General features: G+C 47.7%; 2 non-coding genes across 2 annotated transcripts; both read right to left on the bottom strand.

Annotated features, from left to right (window-relative positions):
• Positions 1-3,735: 3,735 nt before the first annotated feature.
• Positions 3,736-3,898, bottom strand: LOC135015553 (U1 spliceosomal RNA). The gene has a single exon (XR_010213780.1). It is a non-coding gene; the product is annotated as a U1 spliceosomal RNA (small nuclear RNA).
• Positions 3,899-4,050: 152 nt separating this feature from the next.
• On the bottom strand, positions 4,051-4,214 carry LOC135015548 (U1 spliceosomal RNA). The gene has a single exon (XR_010213775.1). It is a non-coding gene; the product is annotated as a U1 spliceosomal RNA (small nuclear RNA).
• Between the last annotated feature and the right edge of the window lie 1,469 nt (positions 4,215-5,683).

Here is a 5,683-nt window from a genome sequence, read left to right as displayed (position 1 = left end):
CCTGGGAATACCAGGTGCTGTAGGTAGTTTTATACTACCAACACCGTTCTCTTGATGCATTCTATTTTGAAACTTATTCATTGATGTAGAAGTTAGAAACAGCAAAAATCATCTACAGCCGCATCACACTGGATATGTCCAATCTCATCTGATGTTGGAAGCTAAGCAGTGTTGTGCCTGGTTAGTTTTTGGATTTCAGGTCCTGCCTTCTGGTTTGGCCACGGCACCTCGGAAATTCACCAAGGTCATGGCCGTGATGACGACCCTTCACCATCGGTGGACCAGGGAGGAATCTCTCCTCCCGATAAACATTCTGGAATTGTGGGCAGTGTTCAATTCATTGATACTGGCCCTGCCTCTAGTACAGAACAGGCCTGTTCAAGTACAATCGGACAACGCCACCACGGTAGTGTACACAAATCATCAAGTCGGCACTCGAAACTGCATGGCAAAGCTGGAAGTATCAAAAATCCTCAGTTGGGTAGAACGTCATCTGCCAGCAATATCGGCAGTGTTCATTCCCGGAGTCCTCAACTGGGAAGCGGATTTCCTCAGTCGTCAGGACGTTCACGCTGGAGAGTGGAGAGGCTGCAGCAGAAATATCTGCACTGGTGTCAGTAGGTGACTGAGGCAGGGATGACTGGGAGATAGTGGGTGACTGAAGCATGTATGAGTGGGAGATAGTGGGTGACTGAAGCCGGGGTGACTGGGAGATAGTGGGTGACTGATGCAGGGGTGACAGTGATAGTGGGTGACTGAGGCAGGGGTGACAGGGAGATAGTGGGTTACTGAGGGAGGGGTGATAGGAAGGGGTTGGGTAAGTATGGGAAGAAAGTGGGTGACAGGGATAATAAATGAATAAGGCAGGGATGATAGGGAGATAGTGGATGACTGTGGCAGGGGTGACAGGGACAGTAAGAGACTGAGGCAGGGTTGACAGGGATAGTGGGTGACTGAAGCAGGGGTGATAGGGTGACAGTGGGTGACTGAGGCAGGGGTGACAGGGATAGTGGGTGACTGAGGCAGGGGTCGCAGGTATAGTGGTTGACTGAGGCAGCGGTGACTGGGAGATAGTGGGTAACTGAGGCAGGGGTGACAGGGAAAGTGTGTGACTCAGGCAGGGGTGATAGGGAGATAGTGGGCAGCATATCTCTGCCTCACTGCAGCAGCACATTCCTGCTTCACTGACAGCAGCACATCCCTGCAACGTTGACAGCAACATATCCCTGCAACATTGACGGCAGCACATCCCTGCCTCATTGACGGCAGCACATCCCTGCCTAACTTATAGCAGCACATCCCTGCCTCGCTGACAGCAGCACATCACTGCCTCGCTGACAGCAGCACATCACTGCTTCACTGACATCAGCACATCACTGCTTCACTGACAGCTGTATATAGGGCCTAATTAAGACCTGATCCCTGCTGTGCATATTCACACAACAGGAGATCAGGTCTGAAGTGCGTGTGTGCTGGTGCCACAGTGCACCGGCACATGCCAGAGATGCGATCAGCATCTCTGCCCTGTGAGCGCCTCTGCCTGATTGACAGGCAGAGGCGGTCACTGGACAGGAGGAGTCGGGCCAGCGGCGTTGTGCCGCCATTTTGGGGGCACAGTCAGGACAACGCAGACATGACCGGACCGTATGGGGGCGGGGCGTGACGGCTGTGTGACCCGGACAGCAACGGGCCTTATTTACTAAAATCTCAGATAAATTTTATGGCATTTATGTGCAGTCTAGTTTGCACAGTTGATAGAGTGTTGATCTTGCACTATCAATGTAAGCCTCACATAGGTTTGATACACATGTAAGTTTGTTTTTATTTTACTACATTGTGGTTTGTGGCTCTATACCATGTAATGCATGTCTTTTAACAGTAGTCAAGTCTTCCAATGTGCTTGTTAGTGAAACCCAATACATAGCTTTATTTTATTTTGTTTCTTCAAATATTGAATGCATATGTCTTATAACTTTTTTTTTCAATATATAAACATTTTTATTATAAGATTTTCAATGACACAAGTACATCCAAGTGGCAGATTATGGGTTGTGAAGGACAAATCAACCATATAAACAATTTAAGCAATTTAAATTGCATGCAGGTAGTAGAATATCAAACTCCTTGGATGAGAGTTGGTCGTAATAAACTAGGATAGAAAAGAATAAAGTAGAAAATAAGATTTTAAACCTACCGGTAAATCTTTTTCTCGTAGTCCGTAGAGGGTGCTGGGGACTCCGTAAGGACCATGGGGATAGACGGGCTCCGCAGGAGACATGGGCACTTTAAGAAAGACTTTAGTTCTGGGTGTGCACTGGCTCCTCCCTCTATGCGCCTCTATGCCACAGTTAGAGAAACTGTGCCCAGAGGAGACTGACAGTATGAGGAAAGGATTTTGTTAATCCAGGGCAAGATTCATACCAGCCACACCAATCACACCGTATAACCTGTGATAAACTACCCAGTTATGAGTACGAAAAAACAACATACTGTAGCATCAGTGCAGGACCGATGCAACTATAACATAACCCTTATTGAAGCAATAACTATATACAAGTATTGCAGAAGTAGTCCGCAGTTGGGACGGGCGTCCAGCATCCTCTACGGACTACGAGAAAAAGATTTACCGGTAGGTTTAAAATCTTATTTTCTCTAACGTCCTAGAGGATGCTGGGGACTCCGTAAGGAACATGGGGATTATACCAAAGCTCCAAAACGGGCGGGAGAATGCGGATGACTCTGCAGCACCGATTGAGCAAACATGAGTTCCTCCTCAGCCAGGGTATCAAACTTATAGTATTTTGAAAAGGTGTTTGAACCTGACCAAGTAGCAGCTCGACACAGCTGTAGTGCCGAGACCCCTCGGGCAGCCGCCCAAGAAGAGCCCACTTTCCTCGTGGAATGGGCCTAGACCGATTTCGGTAACTGCAATCCAGCCATAGAATGCGCTTGCTGAATCGTGTTACAAATCCAGCGAGCAATAGCCTGCTTTGAAGCAGGGGCACCAATCTTGTTGGTTGCATACAGGACAAACAGCGCTTCAGTTTTCCTGACTCTAGCCATCCTGGCCACGTAAATTTTCAAAGCCCTGACCACATCAAGTAACTCGGAATCCTCCAAGTCACGCGTAGCCAAAGGCACCACAATAGGTTGGTTCATATGAAAAGATGAGACCACTTTTGGTAGGAATTGAGGATGGGTCCGCAATTCCGCTCTATCCACATGGAACACCAAATATGGGCTTTTATGTGACAAAGCCGCTAATTCCGACACTCGCCTAGCCGAAGCCAAGGCTAATAACATGACCACCTTCCACGTGAGATATGTTAACTCCACCGTTTTAAGGCTGGTAAAAACTGCTAGCGAGCAATCAACTCAGAATGACCCCCATAGTGTATTGCAAGAAAATATCTGTAAATCCAATGGTACCGTAAATGCGGTATATACTCGTACTTCTTTGCGGGGCAAGAACATCTCCCCTAAGTGAAGTCAGCCCTATGAATAGAGTTTGTGTGATCCCTGTGCAGCAGTCACAGAAAGGGTTCATCTCTGAAGTTTGTCACTCAAATTACATTGTTGCATTTTTTCTAGAAGTGGATCTGAGAGCTGTTACCCGCAGACCAGCTACAATAATTATCCTGGGATAGTGCACAAGGGCATAGAAGGGAGCGGCTCAAGAAAAGAGAAGTGGAAACAGACAGCAAACTAGGCTGGAGAGAGACCTGAGACAAAGAGATCTGAATTATACGAAAGCCGACCAGGGGAAACACAAATTATGCAGTCAAGTTTCCCACATTTGGGGAAATCGCAAGAGCAGCACACCCAGAGTGCAATGGGTGAGCCTTGCCCTGGGAGAAGCACCTTCATGATCATAGTATCTCACCTGGCAGGTAAGTAGGAGTTGGGCTAGAGCTGGGTAGGGTCGCTGCTCGGGCACTTCCCTGTCAAGTGAAGGAGATCCAACTGAGTCAGCACAAGGGAACTCTCGAAAGAAGAACAAGGCTAGAGGAAGATCTGAGACAAATAAATCTGACTTTTACCAGAGCTGACCAGAGGAAAGCACAAACACAGTCCCCCACTACCACAAATAATGAAGTCGAGTTTCCCACATTTGGGGAAATCACAGGGGTCAGCATACCCAGAATGCAATGAATGAACCTCACCCTGGGATAACAGCCTTCATTACCATGATATCTCCTATGCAAAATAAGTATGATTTGGGATAGGGCTAGGGAGGGCCGCTGCTCAGGCACATCTCTGTCAAGTAAAGAAGATTCAACTGAGGCAGCACAAGGGAACTCTCATCTGGGGACAACAACTGCAGGGAGAACACATATTTTCAGATGAACATGGGAGGGCAGAAGGCTGCCTAATACTGAAGCACCCCCAAACAACAAACCAAATGCAACAACTAGTACAAGCATTCCTGGGGGAAGGCCTGCAGCAGATGGATTTGCATATGGTGATGTCATCCAAGCAGTGGGTTAAAGTTGGCTTCAACCCTCATCTGCATATGAAAAGAGAAAAGGGGCGTGCAGGGCATGGCGGCCTTTTGTGGCGCTTGGATGACCCCTAGTTCGCATTAAACACCTCCACCCTCCTTCGGTGTGGGGCTCATGTTGGCTATGCCCCAGCCCCTGAAGCATTCAAGCTGATTTCTTGCAGAAGCTGGGCACTGTAACAGCTCCAGAGCTGCTCTGTATGGCAAGTAAAAGGGTGTGGGCCCTGCAGCACTACCTGTAGTTCGCATTGTGCGTTGGAAGGCACAAAGTAAGCAGATGGGAGAAGTCAGGATAGTGCGCAAGGGCATAGAAGGGAGCGGCTCAAGAAAAGAGAAGTGGAAACAGACAGCAAACTAGGCTGGAGAGCTCTTCTGTCTATATTTTGCAAACCTGCTCTTGTCCTCTCCAGCTGCTCCATGTAGATTTGACGTCTGGAAAGGTGCATAACCCACTGACAAGCAGGCACACTCCTGCATGAGTTTTCTCTCTCACTAGCTGGATGATACACAATCATTTGCATGTGCTCCACCTCCGACACACCACCCACCCAACCACCCAGTGACCAGAGCCACCCACAAACCAACTGGCTCCGTGATTTAATTTGCACAGTGTAGTCATCCAGGCAGCATGTCCTTCTCAATGGAATACAATAATACAACAGTTAATAAGGCTATGGGTGTGGAGTGTAAGAGGGTGAGGGAATCACAAGCCCGAAGCTTTATTGAAAGACAGACACATATAAAGGGAGGATTAATAAATACAAAGATATCCTTTACTATAGAATGTAGTCCAATCCGGTCTTTCAACTCTTCCACAACTTAAAAGCGGATAGTGTTCCCAAGCCTTCCATCCTGGAATATCTTCAGTCTCTCGCCAATGAAGAAAACAATCCCTCCAGCAGACTCTTCAACCACGATACAAGATCACAGCCAAAAGGGCGAGAAGCAACTACACTTGCGTTTAACCAAAATAGCTAAAACTTAGTGGAGGAAAGTGCAGTGCACCAAAACATAAGCTGACACAATCATGGAGAATGCGCCAGCATATATGCTCTTCTATCTATATTTTGCAAACCTGCTCTTGTCCCCTCCAGCTGCTCCATGTAGATTTGACGTCTGGCAAGGTGCATAACCCACTGACAAGCAGGCACACTCCTGCATGAGTTTTCACTCTCACTAGCT

Source organism: Pseudophryne corroboree, unplaced genomic scaffold (assembly GCF_028390025.1).
Source record: "Pseudophryne corroboree isolate aPseCor3 unplaced genomic scaffold, aPseCor3.hap2 scaffold_296, whole genome shotgun sequence".
NCBI classification, from domain to species: domain Eukaryota; kingdom Metazoa; phylum Chordata; class Amphibia; order Anura; family Myobatrachidae; genus Pseudophryne; species Pseudophryne corroboree.
Note: the sequence above shows the minus strand (reverse complement) of the source record. Positions and strands in the feature narration are given on the sequence as shown.